Source organism: Oncorhynchus masou, chromosome 9 (assembly GCF_036934945.1).
Source record: "Oncorhynchus masou masou isolate Uvic2021 chromosome 9, UVic_Omas_1.1, whole genome shotgun sequence".
Taxonomy (NCBI): Eukaryota; Metazoa; Chordata; class Actinopteri; order Salmoniformes; family Salmonidae; genus Oncorhynchus; species Oncorhynchus masou.
In genome coordinates this window covers 32,627,944-32,644,001 of record NC_088220.1, presented here as the reverse complement: position 1 = coordinate 32,644,001, position 16,058 = coordinate 32,627,944, and positions in this window count along the sequence as shown.

Sequence of the window (16,058 nt, the reverse complement as noted above, 5' to 3'; positions counted from 1 at the left end):
ACACCTGGAAACGGCCCTGCAGCGCACCACCACAACAAACACCGTCTCACACACTCATGCCTTATCAACTTGGGCTGGGCCAATTGTATTCTCAATGTTTTAAAAGACGCTCTCCTTTCTGTCACCAGCACAGTGGAGGAGGTCAGGAGACACATCTGACTTTAAGATCTCTATTTTCAGTTGTCTTTTACATTTTTTTATACCCAAGTCTAGAGACTGGATACAGTATAGTAAGGGACTCTGGTATGTGTTTCTCAGATGAGACTTGTCTGCTGCTCCTTTGTGTAATCAGCATGTTAACATAGAACAGGCCTGGCAGCCTAGCCAGCAGGGTTCCAGCACTTAGTGAGACCGTAGAGTCAAGAAATTTAGAAGTAATACAGATGGTTAGCAATGGCGAATAACCCTTACAATTCCCACCCAGTCAGCCATTTAGTGATGGAGTCCAGCAGAGTCCAGCAGAGTCTAAGCAGCACTTCACTACCTGCCTTTCTGTCCGTTACCAGCTAATGAATGAGATCAATGAAAACTGCAGTGCAGACGTGAGTTGGTCACAAAGACAAAAGAAACAAGAGACGAAGCTTTCAGGTCAGAGCGAGAGAAGGAGGGAGAGGGAGAAGAGAAAGCCTTGTGTCATGGTTGAATGTGATAGGATGTGAAGTTACCGTCCACAGGTAGGGCGGTGGGGGGAAGGGGGGGCAGGTCCAACGCTTAGGGACACAGATGGGAAATGTCAGTCCGCTGTGTCGCTCTCCTGACGACCAGACTGTAACCGTCCATCACACAGATGCACACAGACAAAGAGAGGGGTGCGGAGAGAGGGATGGAGGGAGAGTGTGTGTGTGGCGGTGGGCAGGATGTGAAGAGAGGTTGGCACATCAGACCCAGTAGAGACGTGTGTAGGTGTGTTTGAGGGGATGCATGTCCTGAGAGCCTGAGCTTCTCTCTCTGTCTGTCTGTGTGTGTGTGAGTGTGTGTGTCTGTCTGTGTGTGTGTGTGTATGTGCGGGGGGGGGGGTACAGGCACTTTGTGGATTGTATCTGGGATGACAAGAGCGTGATGACGGAAATATGAAGTGACCCTGCTGCTTCAGTTACACACTGCTATACAGAAGATCCTTTCCCTAGACACAGGATACAACAGCAAGGCCAGGCAGAGAGAGAGGTGCTCAGTAATATACTGTTTTCTCTTCACTGTACAGTGAAGGTGGGACAGAAAGAGAGATGGAGAAAGAGAGAGAGACAGGAGAGAGAGAGAAAGAAAGGGGGAGACAGAGAAAGAGAGGGGAGGGAGGAGGTGGGAGAGAGAGAGAGAGACAGAGGGAGAGAGAGAGAGAGAGAAAGGGGGAGACAGAGAAAGAGAGGGGGAGGGAGGAGGTGGGAGAGAGAGAGACAGAGAGCGATAAGGAGATAGTGTGTTTATAATGGTATGCACTATGTGAAGTGCGCTCACACTTCAGAATAGAGATTTAAATTGTCCCGTGGTGGTAAATCCCCATGTTGAAAACACACAAAGAGCAGCGGGGGGTGGGTCTCTCTCTCAGGGTGTACTAAAGCCCATATGTCACCAGCTATGCAGTCAAGTGCCATGGAAATCCTGTTGAGCTGTTGTAAGGCAGCAGAACCCAGCTCCATACAGACAAACTAATAAACTGCTATCTGAGTCCCAATCCTCTTAGAACGCTTCACCAACTCCCACCGCTTTAAGGAGGGATATACTACGTGTGTGTGTGTGTGTGTGTGTGTGTGTGTGTGTGTGTGTGTGTGTGTGTGTGTGTGTGTGTGTGTGTGTGTGTGTGTGTGTGTGTGTGTGTGTGTGTGTGTGTGTGTGTGTGTGTGTGTGTGTGTGTGTGTGTGTGTGTGTGTGTGTGTGTGTGTGTGTGTGTGTGTGTGTGTGTGTGTGTGTGTGTGTGCGTGCGTGTGCGTGCGTGTGCGTGCGTCTGTGTGCGTGTGTGTGTGTGTGTGTCTGTGTGTGTCTGTGTGTGTCTGTGTGTGTCTGTGTGTCTGTGTGTGTCTGTGTGTGTGTGTGTGTCTGTGTGTGTGTGTGTGTGTGTGTGTCTGTGTGTGTCTGTGTGTGTGTGTGTGTGTGTGTGTGTGTGTGTGTGTGTGTGTGTGTGTGTGTGTGTGTGTGTGTCTGTGTGTGTGTGCCCACGCATAGTTAGAGAAAAACTATTGTCCATCCAAAAGGATTCCTTCCCTGATCTGAATAGCTAGTGCTTCATTGTGTGAAATTCAGACGGCTTTCAGGACAGAGTTCCTCAAAGGTTTGAGGCCATTCTCCAGTGCATAAAAGAAGCCAGACCTTTAAAGAAAGTAACGACTCTGTGATAGAGTGGATTAATTGGTAGTTATTAGCATTCCCATGAGAAACAGAGAGGAACTGTTTTTCCAGATGTCTGTGGTGTTGGTTCACTGTACCTAGAGATTGGTACTCACCAAGGGAACAACGGTCTCCAGTCATAATTAGCTCTACCAGTCAAGTGTCTCTGATTGGATTACTGGCCTCTGCTTTTGGGGCGCTGCACTTCCAAGGAAAGAACCGGGAATGGCGGGAGTGATCCGAAACAGAAACAATGTTTGGATACATTGAGAGAAAGGGGGTTGTTAGATTGTAAGCTAGAGATAGTCAAGGCCGTGGGAACACTGCAGGGCATGAGGACAAGTGAAAAACCCCTGGAAGATCCTTGGAGATCTGTCTCACCCCTCTGAAAGATCTGGACAATACAAGGGCACTTGGCAGCCTGCTCTCTCTCTCTCTCTCTCTCTCTCTCTCTCTCTCTCTCTCTCTCTCTCTCTCTCTCTCTCTCTCTCTCTCTCGCTCGATCTGTCTGTTACCTCAGTTCCGTTTCATGCTCGATGTTCCCATGTTTGTTTTTATACTGTATGTGTATAGTTTTTTTTTTTTATAGGCTGCAGATTGGAATGTGTTACTAGACAGGTTGAGCTTTGTTACCGAACAAACAAACCATAGTCTCTGTAGCAGAAAGACAAGGCTGGATATGGCGGGAGAGGAGAAATACAGTCCATTTGCAAAGGAGAAGACAAAAAAAGTCTAAACAGACATTGTTTCCTTTTTGTATTGGATTCCTGACTCGTTGCGACAATACAGCGACAGTCACCATACGAATGCATCCATAGAGTGACGAGCTGAAGGACAATTACTGTAGGAATAATTACAAAGAGCTGAGAAACTAGACAATATAATTGTGTTGTGATCATGATGAGCAGCCTCAGTTTGTATGATCTTTCTTTCCTGGCCATATAATCACATTTCACATCCAGATGTTTGATGTCTGCCCACGATGTGGATAATGGGATTCAATTGCTCTGGTAGCTAATTGTACTGTGTTCAAAGTTGCTACTGAGTGCATTTCCTTATTAAACAGCTCTGAAATCTCTAATCTACCACCATCCACTATTCCTACTTGAATTTGAAGTACTTATATGCAATATTATAATTTCAAACGTAACGTTCATTGCTTGGACAAATATAAACCTTTATTTACACATATTTCCCCAAAAATGGGAAATATGACAGATTTAATGGTTGTCATTAGCCATTAAATGTACGCTATTAAACCTGCTAAATGTGCCTGTTTGGTTGTTTGCATCTGATGTGCTAATACAGCAGGCAGAGGCAGTGTTTCACATGGACCTGGGTCTTAATGTATACGTGTCATGAATAGCCCTGGGGGTCCTGAGTTCAGACTCTACCACATCATGAGAATCCCCCCCCCCCCCCTAATCTCTCCATATCCCTTACGGCGGTAGGGCTTGATCTGAGAAACAGCCATGAAACCAGGCATACACACTCATAAACACAGGCTAGCGGCACGGTTGATCAAGTGAATAGCCATGAAACCAAGGGTACCCCCTTCTCTCCATGGGCGCTGAGGCCCTAGTCTCACCTCCCCACGCAGTCCGCCTCTAGACCCCTAGCCCCTCTGTCAATGGCATTTATATGGTAATTATATTTAGAGCTGTCCTGACCACAGCACAGCATTCCCCCAGCCCCTGACTGACAGGAGACCTTTCTCTCAGCCCAAACAAGCGAGCTAAATCCATTCCAGAATTACAGCATGTTAAGAGGCTGGGCTCGGTGCAGCACGGCGCAGGGCAGAGGTGAGAGGGGAATGTCGCCAACAGCTATTTAACATAGCTATTCATACTGTAACAAATCAGAAGGAAGAGGTGCACAAGAGAGGAAAGGAGGGAGGGAGACATTGGACATCTATGTAGAGGAGCTAGGTATTTTTATGTCCCGTTCTTAGTTGAAAATTGACACATTTCCCTGTCCATTCAGTTGGAGAACACACTTTGTTTTATGAGAAACTCAATGATTGGGATTCTGTGATCATAACCGAGTATCCAGAGAGGAAAAAATAGACAGGTTTGAAAAAATATAGTGTGAGATTGTTTTTTGTTTTGTTTTTTGAAAATACATTTTGTGATGAAATCAGTCACTTGGATGATGATCAGAACTCATATCCTACAGGGATGTTTCAACAAATTAAGATTATAGCTTATAGCTTTGGATTGGCTGCAGGTAGGTTTATTTCTTAGAGGATTGAACATGTTCTGCCTTGTGTTTAACCATCTACTAGCCTGCAGGGCCACCCTCGAGAGCTCTACAGGAAGTGGATGAGGGGGGGGGTTTCAATGCAACACAGGACGTGATGTCAGAGGGAGGGTAAAGGCCCCAGCGCTTGTTTTAATTACCATATGAATAGCTCCTCCTCAGTCTCCTGCTATTCTAATCAGTCAGGTTGTTTTTCATCAGGACTAACTGTTCTACAGAACATAGCCAATTATATAATTATGTTTTCCTCACACCTTCCGATTCCAACTTTGTCTTGGTTTAAAAAGTGTCAACACCCAACTGATTTGATCCAATTGATCATTTTCAGCTTGATATTATACCACATGTCCCTTTTGAATTCATGTTGGACGTGGGAGAAACTATATTCCCAGAGTGTAAATGAACCAAATTGTTGTGTGAATTCTCCCACTGATGTTTTGTTCTCCAAAGGCTAATGCACAGACGTATGTGTTAGACAGCAGGGGAGAAGTTTAACAGCAAAAAAACAAACCCGTTGATGCGCTATATTTTGTCTTCTAGTGGAACGTGTGACATCAACGTTTCTCAGAAGTCAGTAAATAAGACAATATTGCCAGTAGAGTCAGAGGTTTTAACTTAATGAGATTTGTTCCTGTGGATTTGCAGCTCTTACATTTTCTTATTCGCAGGTTCCTCATCCGTTTGATCACCTAACACGCGATTACTTAAGGGAGCTGGATTATCTGCCTGGGAGAGGTCTGCCTGGCATCCTAGGTGCGTCTCTCTCTATACACTAAGAGGCTTACGTATGGCAAAATATGAAATATGTGCTGGCTAATAGCCTTATTTCCCCTCGGCATTTCGATTCTTTAAAAGAGAAAATCTGATTCCTTCCCAAAAGTTGGTCACATCTATCGCTGATTTGTCATAGACACTGCAAATCCAGTTTTAGCATGTAATACGTCTGAACAAGGTTATAAAGCTTTGGGTTTTAACGATGCCACTGCCACACACAACGAGAGGTAGCCTTTTGAACAACACAGAAGTGTCTGTTACAGCATGGATTTGTGTTATGGCAGAGCAGTGAAAAACAGAGTGAAAACTGGGTTCATTCGGAGTTGGCCAGTGCTATTTCCCCGCTGATCTCTAGTGCAGTACTCTAGTGTAGGGAGGCCTTCGTATTAAAGGGATTTTATGCAGCCAAAGCTATGCTGAGGGTAATTCTCAGGGTGCTTTAGGGTAATGATGTCAACACATACTTTCTCTTTCACCTCCATTGTTTATACGCTGTCTTTCTACTTCTCCATTTTTTTTCATTCTCTCCCTCTCCTGTCCATCTACCCCTTTATATTTCAATCTCTTCCTACATATCGCCACCACTCTCTTTTCCCTCTCTCTCTCTCACTCCACTCTTTCTGCTTCTCTCTCTCTCTCTCCCTCTCTCTCTCCTCTCTCGCTCATCCATCCACTCAGACAGAGCCTGCGTCGTCAGCAGAACCAACAGTGGGGGTCATTTCAGAGGAGGTCCCATGCATTGCTAATCAGACTCTCATTCACCGCACAGCTCATCTAGATGGGATTAAACAGCAGCAGGTATAGCCTGCCTGCGTTCCTGAGCATGGAATTGTGTTAGCAGCAAGGTAAATCAAGCAGTTCTTAAACACAGTATTACTTTCAGGGGGTCTTTACTAAAGCAAAAGAGCACAGTTGTACCTCCGAGTCATTTCAACCCACACAGCTCCTTTCATCTGGTTTGTAGCCCACTCTTTTTCCTCAGATGGGGAAGAAAAAAGAAAATTATAGAAAAATACTGAGACTTACAGTAGTCGCTGTCTTTTAGCAAGCAGTTATAGCAAGCTCATAGCAAGACCAATTTATGAATATACGCATTTAAAAGGCACATTGAAACCTAGGGGCACATAGGATTTATAAATAGGCGGAGGATACGGTTGGGTGTCACTATGTGTTTATACAGTACATAATAAACATGTTTGTTGGCAGGGCTTTTTTCACGTTGCTTATTTGTGTGTACCGTGACCCACCTGACATTTAGCCCCACAAGGAAAAACATGAAAACAAACTTCCCTTTGGGGTCACGGTGACGTCGATGACTGTAAAATGTCACCGTCCCACATACACTGTCCTTCTGTGCCTCAATCAGCGTCATGGAGAAGAGGGTTCGGTCTCTCTTTTTAATGAGGCTCATGTAAAAATGATCGGTGCGATTTCTGAGGAGGTCAAGTGTACTTCTCAACCAGACGGAACACTCCAGGCAGAATAGACTAAAGATGACAACCTGCCTACCGATCTGCTTTATTGTCACTAGGGAGTTTTTCGGAAATCAACCTTGTGGATCAACTTTCAACGTCATGAAATCCGTTTTAAAGAGCAACCCGGCATCCTCTACTGACAGGATGAGGTCAATATCCTTCCAGGATACCCAGGCCAGGTCAATTAGAAAGGCCTGCTCGCTGAAGTGTTTTAGGGAGCGTTTGACAGTGATGAGGGGTGGCCATTTGACCGCAAACCCATTACGCACGCAGGCAATGAGGCAACGATTGCTGAGATCCTGGTTGAAGACAGCAGAGGTGTATTTAGAGGGCAAGTTTGTCAGGATGATATCTAAAAGGGTGCCCATGGTTACGGATTTAGGGTTGTACCTGGTAGGTTCCTTGATCATTTGTGTGAGATTGAGGGCATCTAGCTTAAATTGTAGGATGGCCGGGGTGTTAAGCATGTCCCATTTTAGGTCTCATAACAGTACGAGCTCTGAAGAAAGATAGGGCAATCAATTCACATATGGTGTCCAGGGCGCAAGTGGGGGCAGAGGGTGGTCTATAGCAAGCAGCAACAGTGAGAGACTTGTTTCTGGAATGGTGGATTTTTAAAAGTAGAAGCTCAAATTGTTTGGGCACAGACATGGATAGTATGACAGAAATCTGCAGGCTCTCTGCAGTAGAATGCAACTCCACCCCCTTCCCCTTTGTCAGTTCTATCTTGTTGGAAAATGTTATAGTTAGGGATGGAAATTCCAGGATTTGTGGTGGCCTTCCTAAGCCAGGATTCAGACAGGGCTAGGACATCCGGGTTGGCAGAGTGTGCTAAAGCAGTGAATAAAACAAACTTGGTTAAAGTTTGTTTACTAATACTGAATGTATATTTATTTGTATGCTTGTTTATTTGTTTTATAGAGCTCTCTGGAGATTTGAATAATTGACTCGATTTGTATTCTCTTAAACACAGTCAGATGAGGACTCCAGGGAATTGTGGGATTGATAATTCCGAAGCCTGAAGTTAATCACCATCTGGTCTCAAACATCCCTTTACAGCTCAGATAACTTAGTATATTAGAGAGAGAGAGAGAGAGAGAGAGAGAGAGAGAGAGAGAGAGAGAGAAAGAGAGAAAAAGAGAGAAAAAGCATGATGTCTGTGTTTTGACGACACACCCAAAAAAATCTTCTGCACTTCTGCTTTAGAGCTCCATATAGACACTTCTGTTTTAAAGTGGTGATATATTGTTTTTGTTCCTAATGCTGACTTTCTGCAGATCTTATTTCAAACAAGTACTGTATACTATTGTATTACTGTATGCAGATCAATTCAGAATTTTACATTTAAAATGAGGCCAAAAGTATTGAACTGAAAAGCTAAATACAACATTTAACAATAAGACCATGTAGATGTCAACTACCACCACAGCAATGCCAATGCCAATGCCAATGCCAATCCGCAGCGAAGCCAGTTTGAAAGCAAAACAGAGCTAAATGGACAAACACGAACCGCACCGGCACCGGCACTAGCAGCACACACCAGAATGAAAAGCCAAACCTTGCTACTAACTGCTACCGTTCCGATGATTTAGCTCTGCATGTCTCCCCACTGAATCACACTGAACTCTTTGGTGTGGCGTGACAAATGAAATGTTATTGGGATTATTTGGGCAGTCTGAGGTTCATTCATTTCGTCCATATCTCCTGCTCTGACAGTACCTGCCGCATCAATCACAGTATCAAGGAGGGGAGCTGGATGGATGGATAGATGGATAGATGGATAGATGGATAGATGTATAGATGTATAGATGGATGGATGGATAGATGGATAGATGGATAGATGGATAGATGGATAGATGGATAGATGGATAGATAGATGGTGCTTTATGTGGTTTGTATGTGTGATGTTTGGTTTTATTGTGGCGTTTATGTAAGCTTTGTATGATGTTTGGGGTTATGGTGGAATTAACATACACTGTGACTGGTAGGGTGAGTTTCCTTAGAATCCCTATCACAGGCATGCATGCGCACACGCACGCACGCACGCACGCACGCACACACACACACACACACACACACACACACACACACACACACACACACACACACACACACCCCATTCCAGCCTAAAGGGCTTTAACAAGAGCCAACCAATAGACATAATGTGTTTATGACTCTGTGCTCTCCAAATCTGATTTATATTGATGTGCACTTTTGTGACCTTGGGACTAAGGTTCTGTCTGTGCAAAGCATATTCTGAGATATTGAGCATTAAAGTTTTCCCATCCCAGATCTCAGTCCCACTTTCTTTAGTAGTGAATTTTTCTTTCATAACCCATTAAGGTGCTCATCTTAAAGGTACCTAACGTGCAGAGTATTTGTAAATCATTTTTTTAAGGCGGGTGCAATGGCAGACATAACCTTATGGCTCTGACATGTCAATCTGGTTTCAGCTGTAAGCTTCTATCTGACACTTTTGAATTAGACAGTTTTTAAGAAACCGTAGCTATTTGAACATCGGCACAGGAACGGAATTGATTTAAAAGTTGAACAAACCATACAACTCTGTGCACAAGGACTAAGTTTGACAATTTACACTGAACATTTGACAAAAACACATTAGTGGAAGAACTGTGCAGAATTTTGGCAAAAAATCTCCCTCAGTTTTTCGTGTCCGACCACATATTACAAAAACTCTTAAATATCTGCTCTGAATTTAGATTCATAGATGTCTGCAGAGAGAATGGGGTGTCAGCTATGACACGACACCTTGAGTTAAAAAAAACTCTCTTTGGTTATGGATCTACAGTAAGTGAAGAACATTTACATCAGTTAACAGAATTATGGTAACAGAATTACATCATGGGTCCCTGATGTGTATGGCACAAAAAGGTATAATTGTGGATATTAACATCATCTCTTCATGGTGATGTATCCTAAATAAGTACACAAAGGTAAAATAGACAACATGCTTCTTTGCTTCTCTACTTTATACTCTAATTTTCTTTACCATACTATACTGTGCTGTCCAAACTTGTGAACTCGACTGTGGTTTGTGACTACTATGATTTCCACTTGTAGACAACTCAATTGTAGAAATTCCGTTACGAATGTTTGGGAAATTCCTATACCGATATTTTAGTCTCTTAATGTTTCATGAACATACTGGATATCAGTAAAAACACTACAACTAATATATAGGTATATCTTTACGTGTTACGTCTGTGACCTTTCATTATCCTCCATCCTCATGAGTGAATTGTTTTTTAAACACTTCTTAAAGTATTTTTTTGGTAACAGAATTTCAAGGCACAAGACAATGTTTCTTAAATTTAAAGATGGCCGAAGAAATTATCCAAAACTAAATTTAAGTGTTAGTTAGTTGGCAGGGGTCTTTACTTTACAGCATGTTTTGATGTGTTTTTGATGTGACCCAAATGCAGACACAGGAGGCAGATGGTTGGAGTCTTACAACGTGTATTAATCCAAAGGGAATAGGCAAGAGAATAGTTGTGGACAGGGAAAAAGGTCAAAACCAGATCAGAGTCCCTGAGGTACAGAGTGGCAGACAGGCTTGTGGTCAAGGCATGCAGAATGGTCAGGCAGGCGGGTACAAAGTCCAGAAACAGGCAAGGGTCAAAACCAGGTGGACTAGATAAAGGAGAATGCAAAAAGCAGGTGAACGGGAACACCACTGGTTGACTTGGTAACATACAAGACAAACTGGCACAGAGAGACAGGAAACACAGGGATAAATACACTGTGGAAAACAAGCAACACATGAAGGGGGTGGAGACAATAACAAGGACAGGTGAAACTGATCAGGTTGTGACAGGTAGATGTTTTCTAAGACCCCTTTTCCATCTGTTCGACCAGAAATCAACGCCTTTGCTTAGTCCACATTTTTTGAACGGAAAATGGTTGAAAAATGTATATCTGCATGGATTTAAAAAAAGATATTTGATATACTCCTATGAACTTCCCATGTTGGTGCTCATGAGTCCTTTTACATGGAAATGCTCCTACATAAATGATAGAATAACACCATTTTACCAAGATAGAGTCAGAGCATATCATCAAATACATTAAGACATGTATTCTGATCATCAGACAAATTGTTTTTTGCTTGCGTGCCATTATTGCTAGATAGACTAGCCTAGACCATACTTAGAAGGAGATGGCATAGACGTGTTCTGATTGGCCCGTTTGTATTTCTTCAGGCTTGTGATTGGATTGCAGATAGAACCTTATAGGGACAAGTTTAAATGGTTTTAAGCCAATAGAACCTTTTAGTTGTCATTTTTTTCACTTAATATTAAGATAATGAAGAGCCATCTAATGATCAATTATATGTGACTAATTCAATTATATGTGACTAATTCATTTTCGACACACCAACCTATTCAATGGATTTTCTATATATTTACTATCTTCTACATATGGAATCATGTAGGAACCAAATTGAACAAATTAAAATGTATTTTAGATTTGAGATTCTTCAAAGTTGCCACCATTTGCCTTGATGACAGCTTTGCACAGTCTTTGCATTCTCTCAACTAGCTACATGAGGTCGTCACTTGGAATGCATTTTAATTAACAGGTGTGCCTTGTTAAATTTAATTTGTGTTTTTTTCCCTTAATGCATTTGAGCCAGTCAGTTAGCTCTATTTGGTAAAAGACCATGTCCATATTATGGCAAAAACAACACAAATTAGCAAAGAGAAATGACAGTCCATCTTTACTTTAAGACCTGAAGGTCAGTCAGTACAGAAAATTTCAAGAACATGAGCAATGGACATCAGACCGGTGGAAATCTGTCCTTTTTGGTTCCAACCGTTGTGTCTTTGTTAGACACAGAATAGGTGAACAGATGATCTGTGGTTCCCACCGCGAAGCATGGAGGAGGAGGCATGATGGTGTGGGTTGCTTTGAAGGTGACACTGTCTGTGATTTATTTAGAAGTCAAGGCACACTTCACCAGCATGGCTACCACTGCATTCTGCAGCAATACACCATCCCATCTGGTCTGTGCTTAGTGGGACTATCAACAGGACCATGACCCAAAACACACATCCAGGTTGGGTAAGGGCTATTTGACCAAGAAGGAGAGGGATGGAGTGCCGCATCAGACGACCTGCCTCCACAGTCACCCGAACCTCAACCCAATTGAGATGGTTTGGAATGAGTTGAACCTTAGAGTGAAGGAAAATCAGCCAACAAGTGCTTAGTACATGTGGGAAATACTTCAAGACCTATCGAAAAGCATCTCAGGTGAAGCTGGTTAAGAGAATGCCAAGAGGGTGCAAAGCTTTCATCAAGGCAAGGGTGGCTACTTTGAAGAATCTCAATTATAATAAACATTTTGATTTGTTTTTTGACTACAGTACATGATCCCATATGTGTTATTCCTTCAGTATTATTCTACGATGTAAGAAATAAATGATGTAGGAAATAAAGAAAAATTAAGAAAAACACTTGAATGAGTAGGTGTGTCCAAACCTTTGACTGGTACGTATATAAAACCTTATAGTCCCAGGGTCTCGTTTTGTCTCAGAGAACGGTGAGAGCTGCTCCACTGATGGTGTGGACTGATATCTGTGGTGATGATGAGAATGGGAGTAGGACTTCTCCAAATATACTTACAGTGTGCATTTCACCATTAGGTAATGTTTTCTCAATGTTTTTTGTACTTAAAAAAAATATATATTTTTACATTTTATTTCACATTTATTTAACCAGGTAAGCTAATTGAGAACAAGCTCTCATTTACAACTGCGACCTGGCCAAGATAAAGTAAAGCAGTGCGACAGGAACAACAGTGCAGTGCGACATGGAATAAACAACCATACAGTCAATAACACAATAGTGAAAAAAAGAAAGCCTATATACAGTGTGTGCAAATGGCGTGAGGAGGTAAGGCCATAGTAGCAATGTAATTCAAATTTAGCAGATTAACACTGGAGTGATAGATGAGCAGATGATGATGAGCAGATGATGGTGTGTAAGTAGTGATACTGGTGTGCAAAAGAGCAGCAAAGTAAATAAAAACAATATGGGGATGAGATAGGTAGATTGGGTGGGCTATTTACAGATGGACTATGTACAGCTGCAGGGATCAGTTAGCTGCTCAGATAGCTGGTGTTTAAAGTTAGCGAGGGAAATGTAAGTCTCCAGCTTCAGTGATTTTTGCAATTCGTTCCAGTCACTGGCAGCAGAGACCTGGAAGGAAAGGCGGCCAAAGGAGATGTTGGCTTTGGGGATGACCAGTGAGTTATACCTTCTGGAACACGTGCTACAGGTGGGTGTTGTTATCGTGACCAGTGAGCTGAGATAAGGCGGAGCTTTACCTAGCATAGATTTATAGGTGACCTGGAGCCAGTGGGTCTGGCAACAAATATGTAGCGAGGGCCAGAGCATACAGGTCGCAGTGGTGGATGGTATAAGGGACTTTGGTAACAACATTGATGGCACTGTGATAGAATCCATCCAATTTGCTGAGTAGTGTATTGGAAGCTATTTTGTAGATGACATCGCCAAAGTCGAGGATTGGTAGGTTAGTCAGTTTTCCTAGTGTAAGTTTGGCGGTGTGAGTGAAGGAGGCTTTGTTGAGAAATAGAAAGCTGATTCTAAATTTGATTTTGGATTGGAGATGCTTGATATAAGTCTGGAAGGAGAGTTTACAGTCTAGCCAGACACCTAGGTATTTGTAGTTGTTCACGCATTCTAGGTCAGAACCGTCCAGAGTAGTGATGCTAGTCGGGCGGGCGGGTGCGGGCAGCGAACGGTTGAAAAGCATGCATTTGGTTATACTAGTGTTAAAGAGCAGTTAGAGGCCTCGGAAGGAGTGTTGTGTGGCATTGAAGCTCGTTTTGAGGTTTGGAGGTTAAAACATATGGGGCTACGGGTTCCCAACTAGGAACACCCCCCCCCCACTTCAGCCCAAACGGTGGCACAGGGAAAGCAAAAATATTCTTAAAAATATTTAACCTCCACACATTAACAAGTCCAATAGCTTAAATGAAAGATAAACACCTTGTTCATCTACCCAGCATGTCAAAATTTTAAAATGTTTTACAGCGAAAACATAGCACATATTTATGTTAAACCACCACTAGGAAAACATACAATATGTAGCCACATGGCTATGCAAAATAGCACAATCACAAACGCAGGATTAAAATAAAAATAATTAACTAACCTTTTGAAAATCTTCATCAGATGACAGTAATAGCACATGTTACACAGTACATTTATGTTTTTTTCAATAATATGCAATTTATATCCATAAATCTCCATTTACATTGAGCCATGTTCAAAAAATGCAGCAGAAATGACCGGAGGAATTATAAATAGCTCCGGCAGCTAACGCCAGATAACAGCAATAAACATCATAAACTTTGACTAAATATACATGTTCTACATATATTTAGAAAGATACACTTCTTCTTAATGCAAACGCTGTGTTACAATTATTTTTAACGTTACAGAATTCGTTCACTATTCAATAATCTGAGACGGCGCTCAGCCATTAGCATTATTTCTCTACTATGTTGGATTCGACAAAAATACAATTTTATAACATAAATATTCCCTTACCTTTGATGGTCTTCGACAAGAATGTCGTGGAAGGAGTTATACTTACCTAATATAACGTTTGGTTGCTGTTGGTGTGTCTTTGTATTAGCAAACACTAACATCTTCAGGTGAATTACCCCAAAAAGGACTTCTGATCACGAAAATTGCGCATCAAAACTTCAAATTTACATATTATATGTCGACTAAACTGGTCAAACTAAGTGCAGAATCAAGCTTTAGGATGTTTTTAACGTACAAAACAATTGGCGATTAAATCAAACATAACGAACTCTCTTCAGCCGGAAAAAAAAGACCCTTTTCACAGAGCGCACACCTGAAAACTCGTGACACCTCAGTATTTTGCCCGCCAAGCAGTCAAAGCTCGTGCTATTTTCTCCGTTCCACGTCTCATTGAAAGACGAGATCGTGCTGAAGAAATAGAAACTGTTCCCAGATCCATAGCTGGTTGGGAAGGGTGGGGGCGATGACGTCAAAGTTTGAGCAACTTTCTTAGGAGAGAGAGAGAGTTTGGGAGAATGGCTGCCCTGTGAGTTCTGCTTTACATACAGACATAATTCGAACGGTTTTAGAAGCTTTAGAGTGTTTTCTATTCAATAATAATTATTATATGCATATATTAGCAATTTTTGACAGTTTTTTTTAAGTTTACTTTGGGCACACAATTCATCCAAAGGGGGCAGTATTTCCCATAGCCCCATCAGTGTCCAAAGAAGGGCCAGATGTATACAGAATGGTGTCGTCTGTGTAGAGGTGGATCAGGGAATCACCCGCAGCAAGAGAGACATTATTGATATATACAGAGAAAAGAGTCGGTCCAAGAATTGAACCCTGTGGTACTCCAATAGAGACTGCCAGAGATCCGGGACAACAGGCCCTCCGATTTGACACACTGAACTCTGTCTGCAAAGTAGTTGGTGAACAAGGCGAGGCATTCATTTGAGAAACCAAGGCTATTGAGTCTGCCGATAAGAATACGGTGATTGACAGAGTCGAAAGTCTTGGCCAGGTCGATGAAGACGGCTGCACAGTACTGTCTTTTATCGATGGCGGTTATGATATCGTTTAGTACCTTGAGCGTGTCTGAGGTGCACCCATGACCAGCTCGGAAACCGGATTGCACAGCGGAGAAGGTACAGTGGGATTCAAAATGGTCAGTGATCTGTTTATTAACTTGGCTTTCAAAGACTTTAGAAAGGCAGGGCAGGATGGATATAGGTCTGCAACAGTTTGTGTCTAGAGTGTCATCCCCTTGAAGAGGGGGATGTCCACGGCAACAATCCAATCTTTAGTGATCTCGGACAATATGAAAGAGAGGTTGAGCAGACTGGTATTAGGGGTTGCAACAATGGCGGCTGATCATTTTAGAAAGAAAGGATCTAGATCGTCTAGCCCGGCTGATTTGTAATGGTTCAGGTTTTACAGCTCTTTCAGAACATCTGCGATCTGTACTTGGGTGAAGGAGAAGCTGGTGAGGCTCGGACAACTAACTGCAGGGGGAGCGGAGCTGTTGGCCAGGGTTGGGGTAGCCAGGAGGAAAACATGAACAGCCGTAGAGAAACTGGCCAGCCATAGAGAAAGTGCTTTTTCTGTAGGTTTTTAACTTGTATGCAAATTATCTAATAACAATGTAACACA